The sequence below is a fragment of the Pleurodeles waltl genome, chromosome 3_1 (assembly GCF_031143425.1).
Source record: "Pleurodeles waltl isolate 20211129_DDA chromosome 3_1, aPleWal1.hap1.20221129, whole genome shotgun sequence".
NCBI classification, from domain to species: domain Eukaryota; kingdom Metazoa; phylum Chordata; class Amphibia; order Caudata; family Salamandridae; genus Pleurodeles; species Pleurodeles waltl.
This window is the reverse complement of record NC_090440.1, coordinates 1,131,879,226-1,131,904,318: the sequence shown is the minus strand read 5'-3', so window position 1 is coordinate 1,131,904,318 and position 25,093 is coordinate 1,131,879,226.

Sequence of the window (25,093 nt, the reverse complement as noted above, 5' to 3'; positions counted from 1 at the left end):
TAAATCAAGTGGGCTATTCACTGGTGACGAATGTGACCAAGATGGGCTTTGTGATCTGCATTCTCCTTGGTGTTAAAAATTCTGTGGACAGCAAGTCAGAAGATTCAGTTAAGGCAAGCACAGGCATGCCTTTTAAGAGTTTCAGTAATTTGTTGTGATTTAAGGAAGAAAACAAAGTTTGGTCATTATTTTATCAGGCAAAATCTCATGGTAATTTTCATGACAAGGTGATTTCTGGTCAAGAAAAAGACAGGGGCATGTTTGTGTGTTTATTGAACTTCAAAAAAAGACAGCGGCATGTTTTTGTTGATTGAACTTCTGTTCCTAAGAGGCCCAGGCTTGTCACATTAAGGGAACTGCTGCCCATTTGTCTATTTCTGGATTTGATTCCTGGGTGCTCTCAAAGGGGTTTATCCTGTGTGATTTCCCCATATTTCAGTGCTGGCTGGAAGCTTTCACTCTCATTTTAATTTGTTATTGTTTTAGAAGAGTGTGATGTAACTGCATCCTCTAGTCTGTCCTATAGGGCCATTTGTTGTTGGCTGGTAGTAGGGTCTCTGATCTTCTGTTGGGGTGACATGAGCAAGACCCGGAGTACTCTCTGTGAACAGTTTCTAGGTTTCCTGTTCCCTTATTTGAGTCATTAACTATTTTGTTGGAAACACGTTCAAAAGATATTGCCTTTTTAACAAGTTGGTTCTTTGTACTCGCGGATCCCATGCTTAATACCTTACAGGCTCTTTTGGCATTCTCAGAGGCACCTCCTTTTAATTCTGCCATCAGATTGTTTAGTACATGAGTATCAAGTTTCATAGAATGGTAGTGTAGTGTTGCGGCGAGATCTGCGACAAGAGAGTGCTTGGACCTCGGAGACTAGGAGATGTCCAGCGAGGGCCGAGCACAGGAGGAGGAAAGGGAGGGGACATGCTGAGCGCAGGGAGAGTGGGGAAGGTCGCACACGCGTGAGCGCTGAGTAAAGAAATAGTAACCCTACCTTTGTGTGTGTGTTTTTTTTTGCCAATCTGACAACTGGCGATGAAGGGAAACTATCATGAAGTACGCAACGTCGGGAGCCCACCCTGGTCGCATCTGCATGCCAAGTGGCTCACATTGTGTCACTCTGGCCATAGCGCGGAGTCGGGATCCCACCCCGATCGTGCTGAAGATGCTCTCCTCCAGGCTCCAGGAAGAGGCACTGGGAGCCCACCTCAGCTCACCGCGATTCGGCCCACGGCAGCATCGCCCAGCAAGAGGTAAGAGGCCCGACTTCCACAGTCTACGGACAAATATGCTGCAAATCTTGGGGTAACTCCCATGAGACTACAGCTTTCCCTGACGGCCATCTTAAAGTCTGGTAGCTCAGCCAATGAGCTGCGAGAACCCGAGGGTGGCCATTTTGAGGTAAGGCACCCATAAAAAAACAGGAGATGTATTGTAGGGACATACAGATGCCATACAAAGCCCACAGAAGGGCACTGAAGGGGCATACAAAGGTGCAGACCCACCCCAACGCTGCCAGAGTGCCACTGCGACCATCGCACTGCTCTCGGGTCGCAAGCCACCCATGCAATTTCCCGCGTGACCTACCTCGAGCTGCAACTGGCTGACGCAACTGCTGATGAGCATGCCATGTTCGCGTCACCAGACTCTACGCAATGCACGGGCCACAATATAGATGAGGTCACATCAGTGGCGCCCAGCTCACCTCCTCATGCCATGTGCAGGCCAGCCATACCAGGGGTTTCATTCCTTTGCCTGCCAGAACCGCACACCCTTGTTTCAGGAAGGGGCATGGACCTCTGCTGGCAGGACTGGCTGGAAGATTTCAAAGAATTTATGAAAGGGTCACAAGTCATTGGCCCTGTGCAACACCTCATTGCTCTATGTAGCCTCATTGGAAAATAGGTTGGGCAGATCATCAAGGAACTGCTGACATACACTGTGTCATCATATCAAGGGGTCCACAAGGCGCAGGAAATTTCTTCACAAAAGGAACATCGACTATGAATACTACAGTTTTAACCTAGAATCTCAGGAGAGGGATGATTCCATGGGGGAGTTCATCTTGTGACTAAAACGTCTAGCCCGATACTGTGCTTATGACACGTTCATGACTGAAGATGCTCTTCCCCTGTGGATCATTGAAGGATGCCAATCTGGGTACCTGCAGAGATGCCTCTTAAAGAAACAATACTCGTTGAACGAAATAGAGGAAATGACGAGAATCAACGATCAAGCAGAAGAACACGCAAAGAAAATGGAAGCCAGAAAGCTAGAGAAACGAAAACAGGCATTCAGGCTTCAAACTCGTAAGAAGGAACGCCTGTCACTCGAATGCTGGAGAATGCCGAAATCCACAAACTATCCCTGATGAACAGGATGCCGTCACAGCCCCGACAGACGCAGCCAAAGGGAGTCCCAGCTAAAATACTATTACTGAGGCCAAGACTTACCTCACACTGGTCTGTGCCCGGTGTTGAGTCAAAAAGGTGTGCCAGGCCTCACAAAAGAGCATACAGCAGAAATCCTGGGAGGCCAGGTTGCGTCATCATGCGAAGGCTCATCCAGGTCAAGCCGCCACTCGCATGACACAAACGAATTAAGACACTTTGATTCCCATGAGTCACGATCTTCCACACCAATCTCACAAGACAGTGAGGAGTACATTTGCATGGTCGCCGACCAAGACAGACTAAAGAAATACCCAAGGCTGGATCTTCGAATGGGAACACACTCTACCACATGTGTGCTAAGCAGTGGTGCATCCCTCAACTATATCAATGTCACAGAGTACAAAAGGATGAACCCAAAGCAAAACTACACAAAGCAGGTGTGCAAGTTTACACGTGGATGTCCAAAAACCCTCTGCCATGTCTAGGGAAGTTTTAAGCACCTCTTACTTACAAACACAGGACCACACAAGCACAGATTCATGTGATTGAAGGGTCGGAAGCAGAATGCCTCCTCAGCTTGCCCACTGCCAAACGAATGAGGCTGGTGGAGACACTATACTGAGTAGAGGACAAAACCGACATTGAACAAAGGTTTCCAAATCTATTCTTGGGACTATTGAAGCTGGTTCACTTCCAAGTCCTCTTCGCACATAAATGACCAAATAACACCAGTGGCTCAGCATCACAGAAAGGTACCCTTTCACCTTCAACCGGTGGTCAAGGACAAAATAGGAGGCCTCCTCAGGGCCGACATCAAAGAGAGAACCACGGGACCCACCCCGCGGGAGTCCCCAGTAGTGGTGGTGCCCAAACTAGGATCCGGCAGCAAAGTGTATCTATGTGTGGACATGAGATCTCCAAACACTGTCATTGAACTAGAAAGACATCCAGGACCCCACATCAGCGACATGGTCACACTACTCAATGGGGCAAAGGTATTCTCCAAGCTGGATCTAAACAACGGCTACCACTTGCTCGAACTCTGTGAAAGTTCACATTACATCGTTACGCTGCCAATTCATTAAGGGCTATTTCAGTACAAACGACTCAGCTTTGGCATCTCATCGGCAACTGAGATATTTGAAGAAGCGATCAGGAGAGTATTCCAACACATTCCTAATGTCCTTAACTATAGCAACGACATCCTTAAATTTTGAGCCACGGTCAGGGAACATGACAAAGCCCTGAATCAGGCATGTCAGGCTCTTCTGGAGGCCAACCTGACCCTTAATAAGGACAAGTGTGAATTTCACAGGTCCACTCTGATGTTCTATGGACATATATTCTCAGGTGACAGGATAAGGCCAGACCTGGGAAAGTCAAGGCCCTTGCTGCCACCCCTCACCACCAGGACACGGGGGATTATCAGTCATTTCTGGGAATGGCTGGTTACTGTGCCTGGTACATCAAGGACTACGCTACCATCAGCTATCCCATATGGGAGCTGACCATAAAAGGTCAACCTTTCCAGTGGTCGGCGAGATGTGCTCAAGCATTCAACGCAATCAAGGACACTATTGAGCAATCTGGCATACTTCAATCCCCGTAAGAAGACCAAGGTCACTGTAGACGCCAGTCCGGTGGGACTTGGGGCCATCATAGGTCAGTATGACAAAGACGACAATCAAAAACACAGAGGCCCTCATTACGAACCTGGTGGTCAGTGATAAAGTGGCGGTAAAACCACCAACAGGCTGGCGGTAACTGCCGCCAAATTATGACCAAAGCGGTAAGATCTCCGAAAGACAGCCAGTGTACCACACTGACTGTCAGGGCGGAAAGAACAGTCACGACGGCGGTAGCCACCTACAGTCAGACGGAAGTCAAAGTTCTGCCCACAATATTATGACAACACATCTGCCACCTTTTCTGGGGCGGTACCAACGCCATCAAAAGCCTGGCGGAAACAGAGCACAGAAGTGAAAGGCCTCACCATTGGAGACACAGGGAAGAACCACGCCGCCATGGAACCAGAACTGCAAGTATTTCTGATGATCTTCTACGCTATGCTCCACCACAAGCACCATCACCGGCGAAGATGACAACAGTGAGTACAGCCGCCTAGCACACAAGGGAGGGGGGAGGAAAATGACATTAACACACCGCACAACACACACCCCATACACACAAACATACACACAACCATCTGCACAAGAAGATAATTTATCATCGGAAATCCGCTGAATAATGAAAGGACAACAGGTATTGAGTAAAGTGATTGTATTCAGTGCAACATCAAAAGTAATAATAAATTTGCCAATGCAGGGGGGCGTGGCTTCGGGCGTCAAGATGGCGGTCGCACTCTGAGAGTGCTCTGGACCCCTCCGTCATCCGCCCGTAGTTAGAGTGGCCTGACCGAGCTGAGGACGTCGTCTTAACAGTCCTTGCGACCTCTGGGAACCTTTGGCGGTGAGCAATTAATGAAAGTGGCCCCCGTTCTCGAGCCGCGCCCGTCCCTGAAAACAAAATGGCGGCCGGGGCTGGCTTCCACGGCTGAGCCGGGGCCAGACCGGCGACCCCTCCCAATGCGGCCGCGCTGGACCAGAGGTGTGACGGGGTAAGAAGAGAACCCTGGAGGGGGTTGAGGCTGCGATTCAAACGCGGTCCTCGCGACACGTAGGAGCAGCGCTGCTGCGTCCCGGGGGAGAGAGCGCCGTGTAGACGGGGCCGCCGCTGTGCACCGGCTCGGGGGCTTTGGCCGGAGGGACCTGAGCGGCTGCGCTACATCCGAGGGAGACCCCGCTGGCCGAGGCTGGAGCGACAGAGGAGCGGTTGCGGAGAGAGACTCCCTGGTGCCCTGAGCGACGACAGAAACATGCTGGGGGTTCATGGAGTGCAGCAGAGACACCAGGACGGGACTAGGCTGCTCTGAGGATACCGGCACGACCAAATAACCAGCAATTGAATGGAGGGACTTGGGGCCACCTTCTCCGAGTTCCTGACCTGAACAGGCCTACCGCGGATTGCAACCACACCGGGAACCAAACTGCGATCTGGCCTAACGGAGGACGATGGCCTTGAGTGACCTCGTGGCATCACTGAGGCAGCGTAATCAACACCAGGGCCCATCGAGACCCTACTGAAGGTACCGGCACGAGGTGAGAACGGGGTGGGGGAGGGGAGAGGAGTTAGGGAAGAAGATTCCCCCCCCCTTTAACATTTAATACCTAATGGCAATTAGCAGCTGGGCCGGGACGGAGCTGGACTCATCGAGGAGTCACCGGATCCCAAAGGTGGAGAAGACCACAACTTGGGCCTGAATGCCTCTCCCCACGCCTTCTTTGTAACCGTGGTAACAACAAACGCGCAAGGGACCTAGACTTGATTTGAAAGACTGCAAGAAGTGAGCTAACTGACTCCTGTTTCCGATATCGTGATGGGGAGAGACAAGGCGAACAAACAACCCCCACCCTCCCAGCAAAAGATTGACCAGTTCACGATGCCGGCGGGCCAGCGAGGAGAGGGAGACACAGCTAGCGGAGGCCCCGCACCAGACAGAGTGAATGCCATCCTTTAAGCCATTCAATCATCACAGTCTGCTGTAGAGACTAAGATCGGGGAAGTACGAGAAGACGTGGGTCTTGTTCAACAGTGAATCGGATCACTGAGGTTGAAACTAGAGTCTCCCAGACTGAAAACGACCTAGCTGACCTCAGAAGTAAAGTGGCCCAGCTGCAGACTCGAACCGGCGAGCTGCACCGTCGTGCGGAAGACGCAGAAAACCGGTCAAGACGCAATAACCTGCGTTTCATCGGATTTCCGGAGGGCATAGAAGATGGCGGGGCCTCTGAGTTCCTAGAGAAGTGGATTAAAACCTGGATGCTGGACCAGTCCCTTTCGCCCTGGTTTGTGATCGAAAGAGCCCACAGGGCACTGGCTCCTCGCCCCCCACCAGGCGGCCCAAAACGCCCAATGATTGCGCGTTTCTTTAACTTCAAAGATAGAGATAATATCCTTAAGGAGGCTAGGAGGTCGGAAGATCTTCAGTGGAAGAACCATAAGATCGTAATTTTCCCAGACTACACCCGTGAGGTCCAGATCTGCCGCCGGTCGTATGAACACGTTAAGCAGAAACTTAGAGCGATGCAACTTTCATACATGCTCCTCTTCCCTGCGCGGCTCAAGGTCCTCTTGGCTGGGCGAGCGCACTTTTTTGAAACACCTGAAGATGCTTGGGACTGCCTGACAGAGGAGGGCATCGGGGCCCGAGGGGGGCCCGTGGGACATACGGAGCGGGCCCCTCGGGTCGGAACCCCCACACCGGGAGGCCCCCGGAGGAGCCGGAGGCGTACCAGATCCCGGAGAGGGAGACCGAAAGACACAAACACTTTGGCAAATAATGAGGAAACCCGAGACTCTGGCTCACAAACAGAGAGGAAACCCGCGGACCCTTCTGGGCCTCTGACCTCAAGCCAAACGACAGACGACACCAGCTTGAGCCAGTCCCCGGCCCTCGGTTAATATGACGCATTTGACTCCCACTGATGGGAGTCCAAAAAGACTTGGGATGTCCGACTTACCTATGCAGACCTCACAAGGGTCAAGCCTCTCTACTATACGACACCCGAGACTTGGCAGGTTACCACTAATTGTAACTGATCCGATTATATGGAGGGGTCCACCACTCCACCCCAAAGACAGTCCTGCTGGCTGTCTGGTTTTGGTTGGGTATTTGGGCGACAGATGCTTCCGGGGTGGGAGTATGGGGAGGAGTGTGGTTGGGGGGATGGGTTTTTGAAGTTAGCCTAGACAGGAACAAGTTGGTTAGGTTCCTTATTATTGGAATGGTCATCCCTGGGTCCACAGCCTGACACTCAGCCCTATGCAACGCCTATGCAACTCATGCCTGGCACTCATTAACTCAGGTCCTTTCCTGGAACGTAAATGGCCTGTTGGACAAGATTAAGAGGTCAGCAGTATTTAACACTCTCCGCAGATACTCCCCCTTAGTGGTCCTCTTGCAGGAAACCCACCTCCTTGGGACTAGGTGCCCCATGCTCATACGGGGAGGATATGACAAAGTATACCATGCGGGCTTCTCCAGGGGCTCCAGAGGGGTAGCCATTTTACTTCACCGCTCTTTGCCTGTGGTGATCACAGCCACGCAGGCCGACCCACAGGGCAGATTTGTAGTGGCCACGGGGACTCTTCATGGAACACCAATAAATTTTATATCTGCGTATGCCCCCCCCGACGAGACTTGATGCCTTCTTGCACTCGCTTCGCCGAGTGGTTGTGGGACTGCCCCAGGGGACCACCCTGCTGGGAGGGGACTTCAACGCGGTTCTCGATCCCGACCTGGATGTATCCGGTGAGATTACGGCCAGTAGATTAGCCAGGGCTTCGGCTCTTACTGGCTGGACTGAGAGCCTTGGCCGTTGCGAGGTATGGAGGCCCTGGCACCCTAGGGATCGTCAGTGCACCCACACGTCGGCCGCCCACCGGACGCAATCCAGAATAGACCTGGTATTCATGTCTGCTCTGGACCTCTCGAGTGTCACAGGGGCAGAGATACTCCCCCGGGGAGTCTCGGACCATGCACCAGTGCGGGTCCGCCTGGGTGGAGCAGATCCCTCCAGACGCCCGGTATGGCGCCTAAACGCATGGTACTTACAGGACAAAGACTATACCCAGGAGATCAGAAATCAACTAACTCATTATTTTGATCTGAATCTGGGGTCGGTCCGGTCCCCAGGAACACTATGGGCCGCCTGTAAGGCTACCCTCAGAGGGCATGCCAAGCACCTTCTCCGTTCCCGCGAGCGGGATAGGAACTCCCAGATCTCTGACCTGGAGGCCAGGGCCCTGAGACTGGAACGCCAACAAATTACCTCTTCGTCTGCCGCTGCCCTGAGGCAGCTGACTATGGTCAGAGAAGAAATAAAACACATAATGCTAGATTCGGCTAGGTGCATGTGGAGAGCTTCCGTAGCCCGTATATATGGCTGGGGGGACAAAAATGGGAAGCTCCTGCACTGGCTGGCCGCTCGCCCTCTGGCCAGCAGGGTTATACCTGAGATTTTAGAGCCCTCGGGCTCCCTCTCTAGGACACCTGCTGAAATCACACAAAGCTTTGCCTCCTATTATGCCCACCTCTATGCGATGCACCCCCGCCCTGCCATTGAGAAAGAGACTCCCCTCCTGAATGAGGTCACTCTCCCCAGGATTTCCCTGGAGATAAGAGATAGGCTGGACGAAACTATTAGCCTTGCAGAGATTACCAGTGCAATTTCCAACCTGGCACCGGGTAAGACCCCAGGCCCTGACGGACTCCCGGCAGAGCTATCTAGCAAATGTAGTGATATATTGGGTCCCCACCTACTCAACATGTATGGAGAAGCCGAGAAATTAGGCCGATTTCCCACCGAGATTGACCAAGCTACAATAGTAGTGATCCCTAAAACCCAACCCCCATTGCGGCATTGTTCGGCATACCGACCCATCTCACTTCTAAATATTGAGATCAAAGTGCTTTCTTCGACCCTGGCCTCCAGATAGAAAGAGATAATGCCCACATTAGTGCACCCTGACTAATGTGGCTTCATGCCCACTCGTAGTACCAGGCACTGCATTAGGCGGTTGCATCTGGCTCTGGCACATCGCAAGACTCTGTCACACACACCCTTGGCATTACTCTTACTGGACTTTGAAAAAGCCTTTGACACAGTGGATTGGTCCTGCAGAAAAATGGGCTCGGTCCCAGATTCCGAGGCCTGGTGAGACTCCTGTACTCCAAACCGACAGCTCGAGCACGGGTGAATGGAGTGGTCTCCGACCCGTTCCCTATTGGCCGTGGAACCCGACAGGGTTGCCCGCTATCCCCATTGCTCTTCGCATTAATGATAGAGCCTCTTGCGATACTGCTGCGAGGAGATCCCCTGATCGAAGGCTGGTCCTGGCCTGCCTGTGCAGAGGATCGTGTGGCGCTATATGCAGACGATGTCCTCCTATATATCTCCAACCCGGCTAAAAGTGGCCCCTGCGTGCTAGAGATCCTGGGCCTTTTCGCAGAAGCCTCGGGGCTGATCCTGAACCCCGCCAAGTCCCTATTGGTCCCCCTACACCGCTCCGGAGAATGTGTGGACTGGCAGCGGAATATTCCAGTACGAAGAAACAGCTTTAAATACCTGGGAATATATATTTCACTTCTCCCTGAGTTGACATGGGAACTTAACATTACACCGTTAACCAGAAAGATCAGAAGTGATCTCCTACACTGGAGGACACTCCCTCTTAACCTGCTTGGTAGAATAGCGCTCTATAAGATGATGATCCTTCCTAGGCTCCTCTATCTCCTGCAAAATTTTCCCCATCCCATCCCTGGGAAGTGGTTTAGGGAAATGGACTCATTGGCGCGCCAATTTATATGGAGCGGAGCCCGCCCACGGTTAGCGCTCAAAACTTGCCAGAGGGATGTGTATGACGGAGGTTTGTGCATGTCCAATATCCATTACTACCACCTCGCGTCACAAGTACTTGTGATTAATGACTGGATGGGGGGTGGGTGGACAGACCCGGCATACCGACTGGAGCTCCAAACGATGGGTTACCCACGGATTTTGGACACCCTCTATGGAGGTCCGATCTCTCGAGACATCCCAGACGTGACCAGGGTGGTTCTGCAGGGATGGCGGACGGCTCAAAAATCGACGGGGTGGTGGGGACGACTTACCCAACAGACCCCACTGTGGCATGGGCGGCAATTGGTGGAGGTGGTGGGCCTGGAGGGGTTTCAGTACTGGGATAACATAGGCATCTCCACATTAGGCGATGTCTGGAACGGGTCACACATACGGTCCTTCGAAGATCTCCAGAAAAACTTTTCATTAAATAAGACACAGTTCCACAGATACCTCCAGCTCCGACATGCCTTATCAGTACATTTCTGAGTGGGAGAAACCATACCCGAATGCAGCCTCATTGAGGCCAAGGCACTGATGGGGGGCCTGGGCAGGGGAGGTGTTTCCCAGATATATCGCACCCTGGTCTCCGGCACCTCGGGTTCCCTGGCGGTACTTCGCCAGAGATGGGAGGGGTGGGTGGGCCCCATGGAAGAGATGGCATGGGGTGAGGCGCTGATGGCCCCGCGTGCCCTGGCGATCGCTACCCGCTTTAGACTGATACAAACGTATTTTTTGCACACAGCATACCTCACACCTGACAAACTACACAGAGCGGGCCTCCGCCCCACTGCGGAGTGCCCCCGCTGCAGAAATCCTACAGCTGACTTCTTCCACATGGTATGGACCTGCCCAGCCATGGTAGCCTATAGGGGAGCTGTCTTGGGGGAGGTTTCTGAGGTGTTGCAGGAGAATATAGAGAGAGAGCCTCTGCCCCTCCTCCTTGGGATCATGGGTGACACCGAGCTAAGGAGACCAGATCGAATTTTTCTCGGGGTGGCGTGTTTAGTGGCTAAGAGGGATATAGTGGCAAACTGGAAGGCCAAGAGTGCCCCATCACTGGCTAAATGGAGATGGGGAGTGGATTGGTGCGCGCAGAGTGAACAATTTGTATATGAGGCCAGAGGATGTCCGAATAAATACAACAGGATATGGGGGAAATGGGAGGCCGCACTAGGCTCCTGAATAACATGTCATCTCTAATATAAGTGCTGTCTGGGATCACAGGTTCGACCAATGTTGGATGCTCGTTGGCATCGTGTTTTGACGTTTGTATTATGATTTTTCTTTCTTTTGCAAAAATCAATAAAAATTCTTTATCAAACATTTTTTTGCCAATGCAACAGATATGTACAAATGCCTACAAAAGGGACATTGCCCAGTCCTCAGTTCACAGGGGTCATTTGGCCACAGGGCAAAGTCCAAGGCCCCACTCGTCCCCTGCAGCAATATGGAGAGAACACTGTAGGGGGATCAGATGGCGAATAGGCAGGCACCTCGGGGGGGCACCTCAGCCGGATGCAGAAACAAGACCACTGGTTCTGGGGGTGGCAACAAGCCCTGTGCTTGGTCCTGGGGAGTTTAAGGCCACAGTCTCTCAGGTGGGTGACTTGCCCACTGGTTCTGAAGGGGGCAACATGCCCTGTGCTTGGTCCTGGGGAGTGCAAGGCCACAGTCTCTCAGGTGGGTGACTTGCCCATTGGTTCTTGAGGTGGCAACATGCCCTGTGCTTGGTCCTGGGGAGTGCAAGATCACAATCTCTCAGGTGGGTGACTTGCCCACTGGTTCTGGAGGGGACAGGCTGCACAGCAGCCATGGAGGCTTGATCATATGGCGTCTGCCGGTGGTGACGGCTGCACTGTGGTGGTGGTGGTAGTGGGAGGCTCCTGCTCATCCCCTGCACCCTGCAATGGCTGCACTGTGGTTGTGTGGTGGTAGTGGGAGGCTGCTGCTCTGCCCCTGCACCCTGCGATGGCTGCACTGTGGTGGTGGTAGTGGGACGTTCCTGCTTAGCCTCAGGAAGAGGGAGAAGTAATGGGAGTGGAGGATGAGGGAGTGGTTGTTGGAGGTGTTTGCTAGATTTGGGTGCAGGTGCATGGGTTGTATGCTGTTGTGAGGTGGATGGCTGTTGGGTGTCTGAGTGCTTGCGTTTGTGTACCTTGGTGGGGGACAGACACAGTGGGAGAGTACACAGGGGACATGTGCATGGATGTTGTGGAGGTGTCTGTCAGTGAGGTGTGTGTTCTGCTTGGTGTGGTGATGCTGCAGGTAGTGGATGATGATATAGTGCATGCAGGTGTGAGTGTGGACGTAACTGGGTGGGAGGTGGAGGAGGAGGAGGAGGAGGAAGGGAAGACAGTGGAAATAGTGGATGTTGTTGTGTCTGCAACTGGATGGTGTTTGTGTGATTGCCTGTAGGATGAAGTGTGATGCTTGTGTTTGCCTGTGACACTCTTGGGTGTTGTCCTGTGTGCAAGTTCATCTGGCTGTGTGCTTGGGATGGATTGGGGTTGAGGAGAATGGGACTATGAAGTGGAAGTTGGAGGGGGGATGGTTGAAACAGGGACAATGGCTTCCATCAGAGAAGAGGCCAGAGCCTGAATCGATCTCTGTTGGGCCGCCTATCATGTGTGAATGCCCTCCAGGAATGCATAAGATTGTTGCATCTGGGCTGCCAGCCCCTGGATGGCATTCACAATGGTTAATATCCCTACAGAGATGGATCTCAGGAAGTCCACAGCCTCCTCACTCAGGGCAGCAGGGCTCACTGGGGCAGGGCCTGAGGTGCCTGGGGTGAAGGAGATTCCCACCCTCCTGGGTGAGCAGGCACAGGCAACTTGCGGAGGGGCTGCTGGGAGGGAAGTGCTGGTATGGGGGTGGAGGCTGTATCTGTAGCTGGGGTGGTCACAGAGGTGTCCGCCACCACCAGTGGGCTCCCATCGGAGGAGGTATCAGAGTCTGTATTGTCCCCTCCAATCTCCGCCGTGTTGCTCCCCTCTCCCTCCATCCCACTGGTGCCCTCAGCGTCGGTGGACCCTGCCTCCAGGGAACTGTAGGATGCAGCTCCCTCTGTCATTGGTTCCTCCGCTCCTCTACCAGATGATGCTAATGCACATAAGGACAGGATTACAAAACAAGAAAGGGGGAGAGAGACAAAGGATACACTGGGTCAATGACTGCACCAACGCCACCGTTGGTGTACACAGCACCCTCACACACAGAGAACAGGCCTACACACTATGCATTGCACTATCAGTGATATTGCTTGCCACCAAGGCATGAGGAGGACCCACCCAACCCTGGCCAGTAGTGGATGCTAACAAGCTAGGTAGGCAGTACTTTTCCTTCAGACCCTTAGCCACCAGAGGACCTATGCTACTATGTCTGTCCAGGCCTAGGGCACCAACTGACACACAACCACTACCCAGATACCACCCCACCATGCATAAGTTGTAATGATAGCCACTGTACTCACCCCCTTGTGGCTGCTGTGTTGCCCTCAAGCACCCATCCAGCTCTGGATAGGCAACCACCTTTATGCGGGCCTTCAGGGGGGTCTGAGTTCGACGGGCACCCCTTCCTCATTGGGAGGCCATCCCCAGCTAGGTCTCCTCGGTCTTCCGCGCCCAGCATCTCATGTCCTCCCACCGTTTGCGACAGTGGGTGCTCCGCCTGCCACAGACCCCCAGGGTCCGCACCTCCTTGGCGATGGCATCCCATATACCCTTTGTTTGATGGGTGCTGACCTGCAGAGTCAATACAGACAGGAGAATACCATTAGACAAACAGTCCAGCCAGTTACACAAATGACCCACCATACCCGTTTACAGCATTAGTGGCACACACATAGCCCAGCACTCAATGCGTACCCAGCGAGGAGGACATCCCGCACCCCTTCCACAGTGCCATCACACACGCCTCCATACATGCATGCCACATGCATCGTGCCCACAGTGAACTCACTTGTTGATTTGGAGGCCCATACAGCAGTCTGTATTGGGGTAGGACCCCATCCACCAGTCTCTTTAACTCCTCCGAAGTGAATGCTGGGGCCCTTTCCCTAGTCACAAGGGACATGGTAGGCTCCAGACACAGGTCACTGCAGCACATGCAGGGTAGGTCCTCTCCTATGGAAGGTCAGGAAACAAGTGAGGAATATGATAGAAAATGTTGGTCACGTCCGCAGTGGTGCATACCGTCACCGCCGTCGTACATCACCATTGGCCACTGTACCCCATAGTGCCCAATATTAACCAATGAGGAATTGCACAGCGGTTCACAAGAGCTTCCCTCCACAGCGCACAACGTCAGCAGAATTACCTCACTTCCACCTGTCCCTCAAAACAGGACAGGTGAATGCCATTTCATGGGGGGCAGCCCTATGGAATAATGCTGCGTCACAGGAGAAATAGGCACATACTGGACAAAACACACTGACCCATTACATGTTTACAGATTGCAAACTACTGTTGTGGCTCTATTGTTCAGTTTGTGTACAGACCCCTGGTGGACTTGGCTACACTGGAGGACAGGTACATAATACTCACCTATAGACTGGACAGGGCCACAATCACAGAGCTGTGTGCCCAATTGGCCCAATTGGAGCCTGGCATGATATCTGCTATCCGTCACCCTAGTGGGATCTCCCTCTTGTGCAAGTGCTATCAGTACTCCATTTCCTGGCAACTGGTTCTTTCCAAGTGACAGTGGGCTTGGCAGCAGGAATGTCACAGCCTATGTTCTCAATAGTGCTGACATAAGTATTGTCTGCCCCGAAAAAACACATGTGCAGCTACATTGCATTCCCCCAGGTTGAGGATTTGACCACTGTGAAGGCCGAGTTTTATGCAATGGGACAAATCCCAAATATAATTGGTGCGATTGACAGAACACATATTGCATTTGTACCCCCCCACCAGAATGAACAGGTGTTCAGGAATCGGAAGAGTTTCCACTCAATGAATGTGCAGATGGTGTGCTTGGCGGACCAGTACATCTCCCATGTCAATGCTAAGTATTCTGGGTCAGTACATGACGCCTTTGTCCTGAGGAATAGCAGCATCCCAAATGTGATGGGCCAACTACAGAGGCACAGGGTGTGGCTAATAGGTGAGCCCTGGTTCCCACCCAGTATATGTTGGTGTATGGGTATAGTGTGGGCCATATAGGATAGTGTGTGGCTAAATGTTGTCCCTCAATATTTTCTGGTGACTCTGGTTACCCACACCTATCATGGCTGCTGACCCCTCTGAGGAATGCCAGGACAAGAGCAGAAGAACGTTATAATGACGCACATGAGTGAACCAGAAGGATCACTGAAAGGACCTTTGGCTTCCTGAAGGCCAAGTTCCAGTGCCTCCATCTAACAGGTGGATCCCTGTGCTACTCACCCAAGAAGGTCTGCCAGATAGTAGTGGCATGCTGCATGTTGCATAACCTGGCCCTCAGACGACATGTCCCTTTTCTGCAGGAGGAGGAAACTGGAGATGCACCTGTGGCAACAGTTGACTCTGTGTACAGTGAGGATGAGGAGGCAGAGAATGAGGATGAGGACAACAGAACAACTGTAATCTGTCAGTACTTCCAATGACACACAGGTGAGACAGTGTAGCTTTACATTTCAATGACTTTGTTTGTATTCTGTGTGGCATTCGCATGCTGGTGTTTCCCAGTTCAATGCCCACTTACTGTTCCCTCTGGCTATTAATTTTGCAGATGTTGGTGATATGACAAATATTCCTGGTGTGATCACTAAAGCCAGCTACAGGTCATTATTCTATGCTCATTCTCTGCACAGTTCATTTGCACTGGTTGTACCTGTTTCAATCAATACATATTTGAAATACATGACATATTGTAAATCGATTTTTTGCAAAGGGTGTTTATTGAAGTGCTAACATATACGGGGTAAGTGCAATAGGATGGGGTGATGATGGAGGAAAGTCCAGGGTATTGTTCCAATCTGTTTGTAGCATAGGTGAAGTGTCCAAGGGGACATAGGAATGGGAGCAATGGCAGTTCAAGGCGGACAGGGTGACTGTGTGGGACACAAGGTGGACAATCAGGAGTCTCATTTCCTTGCAGGGGTCTTGGCAAGTGTCTCTGGCTTCTGTCTGGATCGCAGGGAATTTTTGCAGGGTCTGCAGGGGGGGCTGGTGGCCTGTGTGTCCTGTGGCGGGGCCTCCTGGCCACTAGTGGCAGCAGAAGTGGAAGGATGTTCAGATGACTGGCTAGTGGCAGGGGCCTGCTGGTGTGAGACTTCCGCCCTCATAATGTTGGCCTTGTCTGCCAGCACCCCAGCTATGGATATCAGGGTGTTGTTGATGGCCTGCAAGTCCTCCCTGATCCCCTGGTACTGTCCCTCGTGCAGCCACCTGTTCTCCTGCACGTTGTCAAGGATCTGGCCCATTGTGTCCTGGTAATGTTAGCAGGCTCCCAGGTTCTCGGAGAGTGCCTCCTGGAGAGTCAGTTTCCTGGGCCTGCCCTCCCCTTGGTGCACAGCAGTCCTCCCAGTGTCCCTGTTGGCCTGTGCCTCTGTCCCCTGAACATGAGTATGAGGTGTGGCCTGGGGTCTCTGTACAGGTGGGCACACTGCTGATTGATGTGTCCTGGGGACAGAGATGTGGGTACGCTGGGTGGGTGTTGTGATGTTGCATCCTGATGGGGGAGGCTCTGTGGTGGTCTATGACTGGGCTTGGGTAACTGGCTGTCCAGTGGTCCCTGATGGGCCAGGTTGATCATCCAGATCCTGAAGTAAAGAGTTACTGTCATCACTGTGGTACTCTTCTGTTGGGGGACTGGATAGTGCTGGCCCCTACTCTCCACTGACATCGGCTGGGGTACCTATGGGGATGTAAATGATGTATTATGGTTAATGTGTATGACATATTGTACATCCATGGCTTCCCCTCTATGGTTGTTGTTGCCCTGACAGCTTTACTTGTGTATGTTGGTGTTTGGTGGGATTGTTAGTTCCCAGTGCTATGCATGCTTTAGTAAAGAGTGTCTATGCAGGGCTGGGTGAGGGTTGTCCATGCATTGGTACAGCATGCAGGGCTTGGCATTGGGATTGAAGAGATGTGATGGTGGAGTGTGTGGGATGGAGTGGGGTGATGGGAGTGAGGGTATGGGATGGCATGCAGGCATAGGAGGTGATACTTGTTGAAAGTTGACATACCAGAGTCCAGTCCTCCTCCTACTCCGGCCAGGCCCTCAGGATGCAGTATTACCAAGACTTGCTCCTTCCATGCTGTGAGTTGTGGGGGAGGTGGTGGGGTCCACCGCCAGTCCTCTGGATAGCGAGCTGGTGCCTTTGCTGCAATGGAACATACCTTTCCCTGTAGGTCGCTCCCCCTCTTCCTGATGTCTTCCCTTGTTCTTGGGTGCTGTCCCACGGCATTGACCCTGTCTACGATCCTCCGTCATAGCTCCACCTTCCTTGCACTGGATATCTGCTGCCCCTGAGCTCCAAATAGATGTGGCTTTACCCTGACAATTTCTTCCACCATGACCCTTAACAACTCCTCTGTGAAATGGGGGTGTCTTTGTGGTGCCATGGGTGTTATGTGAGGTGTATCGATGAGGGTATGTTGAATAATGTTTTTGGGTGTGTGATGTGTAGTTCGTGAGTGGTGTGTGGCTCTAGCTGGCTAAGTGGTCTTGGTGTCAGTCTCGTGCCAATGTATTGTAATCGTAAGGGGTTGTGGGTGGGTGTTTTACAGTGCTGTGTGTGTGGTGGGGGTGGTGTGTGTATGAGTGTCAGGTGTGTGTTGTTTGAATTTTCCAATGTGGTGTTGTTTTGTATGTGGGTGTCCATTGTGAGCACAGCGGTATGTACCGCCAATGGTTTACCGCCATTGACTGTCCGCCATAGTGATTTGTGGGTCATAATGTGGTGGGAGTTGTTCTGTTAGCGTAACGGTGTGGGTTTTGATACTGCCATTTTATCACTGACCTTTGGTCTGGCGGATCTGTGTATGTGACTGTATTCTGTCAAATTAGTGTATGCGTGCCATAATATGGTGAACGGATATCCGCCGCTGCAGCGGTAAGTTGGCGGACGTCAGTGTGGCGGTAAGTGGGATTTACTGCCAATGTCATAATGAGGGCCTTAGTAACATATGCCAGCTTCAGTCTGACTGACTCTGAGAGAGCATAGTCGCAGCCGGAAAAGGAAACTCCATCTGTTGCCTGGGCCTAACAGCACTCTCACATATTCATATATGGGAAACACTTCACACTCATCATGGACCATCAGGCGTTGATAACCTTATTTGGAAATCCCTAAGTCAAGATGCCTCCCAGGATTGTGCGATGTGGAATTCGACTGCAAGAATACACAGACGCAATCATACACAAACCCAGAAAAGCAGCAAACCCAGCAGACTACATGTCATGGCACCCTAAAGCATCCTCTATAACAAGACCATCTCTAGCAGAGGAGTACATTCACTTTGTCATTGCTCAAGCAATACCACCGGCGGTTCCCCTTGAAGCCTTCATTGAGGCCACTTTTATCTAAAAAGCTTCCGTCTCCTTGCGGTGCTAGAAACTTCAGACCTAATTTTATCTCAATTTGCGTTTTCCAAATGTCTTACTCCTAAATTAACATCCTGCCCTTGATCTCCTTGCAGTTCCTCTCCACCTCAAACTGCATCTGAGCTGTCACTGAAGATGCACCATTATTAAAGACTTTGCATGAGCAGAGCAGTTAATTTCAGCGGTTGAAGGCATCAGTTATGTGGGGCTTGAGAGAAGCTATATAAAAGGGTGGGCTTGGGCTCTTGTGGGCCTCAGAGCCTGCAGCATTCTGTTACTGGTGGACCACTTTTGTTTGCAGGAGGCTGTTATTAGAGATAGTGGCTAGCTAGGGATAGGGATTGCCGTAAGCACATTCGGGCACACAGGTGAAGGCTCTGCTATAGGCCATGCAAGGGATGGCTTAACTGCTGATGGCTAATTATAATCCATCAGTAGATGGGGTGGGTTTTACCGCTACTAGAACTACAGCAGGTGCATCACATCAGAACAGCTGAGTGTGTGCTCTGCTGCAAGCCGCACTAGGCTGCCAGTTGACTTGGGCCGGGTAGGCAATACGCTCCCACCCTCTACTAAAGTCAGGCCCTCTTTTGCTTCCAATACATCAGCTCCCCCCTTCGGTACTCACTGACAGCCCATGCACATCAGAGGCCACAGGCGTGAGTAGGGTCAGAGCAGTGGGTGGCTTATGTGTGCTTTCACATTGGCCCCAGGAGTTAAAGTAGCACAATCACCCGCCCGCTTCTGCAGGCTTCTTGATCTCCCTCTCCTTCCTGGTCCACCCTCTCCACCTGTTCCACCTCTGAGTCTCTGCAGGCGAGCAGCAGTGCTGCTACCAATTCAAGCAGATATGCCCGCCCTGCTCCACTCAGCTCAGGATGTGGACAGGGCCTCAGGTTGGGCTTGGCACGAAAGTGGATACTAATGGATACACAACCTGCTTGTTTCTTCTAATCTCCTTGCTGCTCATCTTTCGCTGTTTGCCTTTTATGCAGTTTCTGCTCTGCCGTTAGGCAGTTCGGTTTTCAGCTCAGATGATATTGTGGTGATGAAGGAGCTTTAAAGAGAGCTCATGGTGTTCTTAGCTTGCCCATGAGATTCAAGATTTATGCAGTGTGTACACTTTTAGACTTTGGGCCTGATTTAGTTTGTGGACATTGTACTCCATCACCAACGTGAAGGAGTACCTGTCCGGCACACCATCAGTCAACCTGCTTTATTTTGCATTGGGACAGCTACTAGTTTTTCAAAAGTAGTGCCCCTTCAGGCTCTGCCATTGTAAAACGTACTTCAATGGCACAACGGAGTAGGGTCTGTTTCTGATTCACACCACAAAAATACAATAAGCCAGGAGTCAGTCCAGCCTCTATTTTAGATTTACCTTTATGTCCTAGAGGTGTATATCTTAAATAGTAGAGGAGACACTTCACATGTCATATGGCAGCATGCTTGCATGCTTTACCAAAGGTGCCTCCTCTTACCCGAGTAGGTGACTATCACCCATATACGCTGAAACAAATTAAAAAAGTTGAGAGCTCACAAAAAAGGATTTATCTGGAAAGTAGGACAGTGTTCCAGTTAAATATTAGCATAGATAAACCCTAGATTTATCTTAAATGAGAATCCATGTCATCATTAAGAACCGTTCACAAAAGTAAATAATCTGGATTAGTTAAAGTCTCATCTTTTATGTATGGTCTGGGTTTGGTTCACAAATCTGTGATATCAAGGCAATCATGTTCATAATGATCATATTCCTTTTCTTCAGGTATTGGTAGCAACGTACTGAGATTTAAAACAGGACATCTTTTTAGCGACAATATTTGTTGTTTATGTTTATTTAGTTTTGAATTCATGAGGTGCTGTTTTTCTGTTTTGGTTAGTAACCTCTCAACAGAATGTGGGACCATAACATTTAAGGAAAATTTCATCACAATGTTTTCACACTTCTCGAGACTTGCTGCAGCTACCGCTTTCAGGCATCCAGGCAAAGCGGCCATTACAGGATCAAAAGTTACAGAAAAATATGCAATTGGTATTTTGTAATTTCCGTGAATTTGGGTTAACACTGAGAGAGCGCACCCTCACCTCTCACTGCAAAACAGGATGAATTATTTGGAGTAATCTGGCATTCCCAATGCATGTGCACAACAGACATTCTCTCAATTCTAGGAATGCTTTCATGAATTCATTGTCCCATGGAATTGGATAAGTAATATCCGTGTGAGTCATTTTCAACAACAGTTTTGCCACCAGGGAATAGTTGGTTATCAACTGTCAACAGTAGCCACTATCCCAAGAAACATTCTGACCTCCTTTTGTGCTCTTGGGGTGTTTTTAAAATCATTTCAATTCTGTCTATAGATAACTTCCTTGTCTTTTTCTCAATTATGTGTCTCAAGTCTTGTACTTCATTTTGACAATACAGCAATTTCTCTGGTGACACCTTGTGCCCATTTTCAGCTAAATGGATTAACAATGCTATAGACTCTTCCTGACATTTTTCTTCGGTACTATACACTGCAGATCGCCGATGAACTGGATTAGGACTGAGCTTCCTGACAGATTCCATGGTTCTAGATTTTTTATAAAAAAATGATTTAAAAGCGAGGGACTATCAGTATACCCCTGTGGGTCATGGCACCACATGATTACCTTTTCTTGGAACACAAAGGAAAATAAGAATTGGCTGTCTTCAGGTAAAGGTATAGAGAAGAGATCATTACAGAGGTTGATCACAGTGAACCATTCAGCAGTGCACAGTATCTGGTAAAATATGGTGGCTGGCTTCAGTATCATGGGACAACATGGAATTACGATTTCACTGATGTTTCTCAAAAACTGCACTATTCTGTATTTGGCATTTGATTTACGTAATCCCATGATTGGTAAATTGCAGAGACTCTCAATCAGTTCTTTTAATATTCCTTTCTCCAAAATCTTGTTTCTCAGGGGTGTAGTTCCAGCTATTGTTTCTGGTGTCATTGGGTTTGAAGGTTTTCTCAGGAAAATTACATTAGTGGCATCCAAAACATCGAACTTTACCTTTTCAATCAGCTTTTTCGATCAATAATTTTTTACTAACATTGGGAAGCATTTTGCATTTTCTCTCAAACCTGGTCTGATTTTCATATTTTTAATCATCATAACTTTGAAAAATACCTCTGTCCAGACAACAATTGATGGTGCAATAATGAATAAGAGGAATATTTAAGTGCCCCTAACACCAGTCCAATGCCACATTAGCTTCATTTGTTTATGCTAATGTGGCGTTAGAAGGCCAATAATGCTGCACCATATTTACAAAGTAGCGCAATGCATGGACTACACCTCTTTGTAACCCTTTGCACTACATTATGCCTGCGCCAGGCATAATGTATGCAAAGGGGGCGTTTCCCCATTAGGGGGGGACCAAAAAAATGGTGCAAGGAAATCTAAGAGATTTCCTTGCGCCATATTTTTCTGCACTTTTAATGCCTGCTCAGAGCAGGTGTTAAAAGGAGGCTTCCATTGCTTACAATGGGCCTCTGGGTGCTTTGCAGGATTAGCATCAGAATTTGTTACGCTAATTCTGCAAAGCGCCGGACTAGTGTAAAAAATTCAGACAGTAGACCCCTAACTACCGCTATGGTGCACCATATTTTAAATACGGCACACACAAGGTGACATTAGGGGGGAGCTAATGGATGCAAGAAAAGTGGTGCTGCATTCTGGGCAGCACCACTTTTCTTAAATATGCCCCTAGTTCTCTTCCTAAGAGGTTGATAGGACTTGAATCACACACTACAAACTAGTGTTTGTCTCTGAAAGAGCCTATCCTTACGGGTTGCTTCTGAAAGTGGATTTGTGAGCAGTTTATTTGCAGCACCTGTTTTTTGTATCATTTTTCTCGAGAGGGGTAGATCTGGTACTTCCAGTGTCCTTACAGTGGAACATGTAGTCCCATTGTCTATCAAAAACACTACTGGGTGGACATTTACAATCCCATCTAAATATGGTTCACTCTGGTCTACCGCTAGGATTCAAGCATGCAATCTGCCTGCCCTCACAGGCAGCGTCATTAAGGTGTGCTAAAATGTAGTGTTTCATCCTCATCAAACATTGGAAATTGTGATAATGTTTCAGGATTCTGAGTTACACTTCAGGTTATTGAAGGTAATTGATTTTGATTAAATAGGGCTCCATTCACAATAAGCTGAATCACAGGAGGTTGTGGCATGGGTATCAGTTGGTTTTGACTCTGTATAGGGGTTTGTATTTGTCTCATAGGGGTATTCAACAGCTGGACCTGAGTCCTCCCTTGTATCTGATTACCCTGATTCTTATCGGGATTAAATCTACATGCTTGTTTCCAGTGTCCCATTTTTTTGGATGTGACAGGTAGTTGTCTTCATTAGTGTTACAATATCGACACCTGTGCCTGAATCACTAGGAACTCCCCTTCCACTTCCTAACACCATTTAATTCCCTGTCTGCATCACTCCTCTCATTCCTTAAATAGCTGTCGCTTTGTCAATGCTTACAGGATTCTGAAACCCTCACTGTGCCAACTTCATCTGGGCTAACAAGAACTTCTTCATATTTTTTCATTATTTTATTTTCTGTTAATCACTACAATACTCTGCATATTTCAAAATCTCATCCAAAGACTTCATCTGCCAACAAATGTCATTGTGCTGTATGTACTGACAAAATTCAGGTTGCAATCCAAGCATGAAAGTCTTAATAAAGAAACCCATATCTCCTGGATCTAAATGCTTCTGTCCTGTATGCTGCTGAAATGCTTTCATCAACCCTTCATAAAACTCATGCACAATTTTCTTAGTCTCTTGGTGCATTCTGTTCAATTTTAAATAAGTCAGATCTTTTGGAAGGATCCTGTCTTCAAAAATTCAATCATCTCAATATACTTTGTCATTACTGTAGGGAACAGCACAGTTGTACCAACTTCTATCTGAGGTTGGCCATTGAACCACTACCTTGCATTCAGCCCACAAATCATTCTGAACCACTATATCTAAAAAAGTATCTAAATCATCTCATAAAACGCTTGACAACTTCACAAACCTCTCAACCTGAGTATACCATTGCATATGACTGTTTCTTAATTTTGGAAAATTGTTAGAAAATGACAGATCACCTCTGCTCCAGGAGACATGAATGTATGTTCCCTTTGGGGTTTCTCTTAATGAGTATGCAGTAATGGTTTCTTTCTTTTCTGACTGTTCTTTAATTTTCTTTTTCTCTTCTGCTTCCTCAGCTAACTTCCTTATATTTTCTTGTTTTTGTGCCCACTTAACTATGCACTTCTCCATCTCACTCCATTTGTGTACACACTTTACCAGTTCAGTAAGATGTATTCGCAAACCTAGTGTGTGCATGTTTTCAATGGATTTTTCATCTAGCTGTACCCAAAAGCTCCTATACAAAAGGCACACTCCTTGAAATGTCTTTATTGTATTTATTTGCTAACTCTGTCAACCAGAATTGCACTTGCCCTCCTCTTCTAGTAATTCCTTTACATAAATGGACCAGCTCCTTTTCTTGATATTGTTCAATATGCTCAATATTTAAACACCCTCTCAAGATTTTTTCCAAATCTGCTTTCAATTGTGGAATATGCATTGGTTTCTCTTTTTGGGTTTCTGGAATTCTTTCATCACCAACTACACTGATGCTAGTTCTCAGTTTCTCTGCTTCTTCTGCCTTCCCGTACTTTCTGATGACTTCCTGTATCCATTCTAGGACCCATCCTTCCCCTGATATTTCCTCGATTTGTGCAAGTTGTGCCATAAGACAAATCAAGTTCCCTCACCTAATACTATAACATTCTGTGGTGGTGTCCAAGTCATAAATTGCAAATTCAAGTTTTAATTTGAGCAGGAGTGCCGACAATAGCTTGCTGTGACAGAGGTTGCATAGTAATAGGCTGTGGAGAAATTGGTTGGGTTATTGTTGCTTGTGGCAGTATTTGCCGTTCCACTACTAATGGTGTATTTACAGGCATCATTGTTTGCATTTGGCTAGTAATCTGTAAGACCACGGGATCTACAGGAACAGTAGGATTTGTCATACTATTTCCAGGATTCTCTGTAGAGAATTCAGCATACAGTGGAGGACGCATTAATAATATGTCCTTCAATAGATCATCCCCTGGATCAGTGTCATTACCTGTCTTTTATTCTTCCTGTACCTTATTTTCCCCCTTAAACTTCTTTCTTAGTGGTCTTTCATCATCTTTTGGTCTTTTCTATTCTTTCTTTATACAAATAAGGTATAGTCTGATCTTAAATTGCATCTTCATAATTCCTTACTGCTCTTTTCGTTCTTCTAATGTATCTCTCAAATGTGAAGGCCATTCTCTCCCACTCACATAATGCTTCAAACTGGGTGGGTCTAGCAGGTGGTTTTAAATCACACAGTGTTTCTCTTAATTGTCTGATTATTGCCAGAGTAAATGTTCCCCACCTTGGAAAACTCAAAGTGCCCTATTTTTCTGCAATCCTACTGAATTCTTGAAACCAATGACATGTATGTAACTCCCTCTCTACCATCATGTGGTAACGTGTTGTTCTTTCTGGAGGTTTTTCTTCTCCCCTTCTAACTGAATTAACAGATCCCCTCTTATTGTTCTTTATATTGCTTTTAAAATATTCGTTATTATCAAAACTCAAGTTAGTTACAACAATCAGAAACAAAATG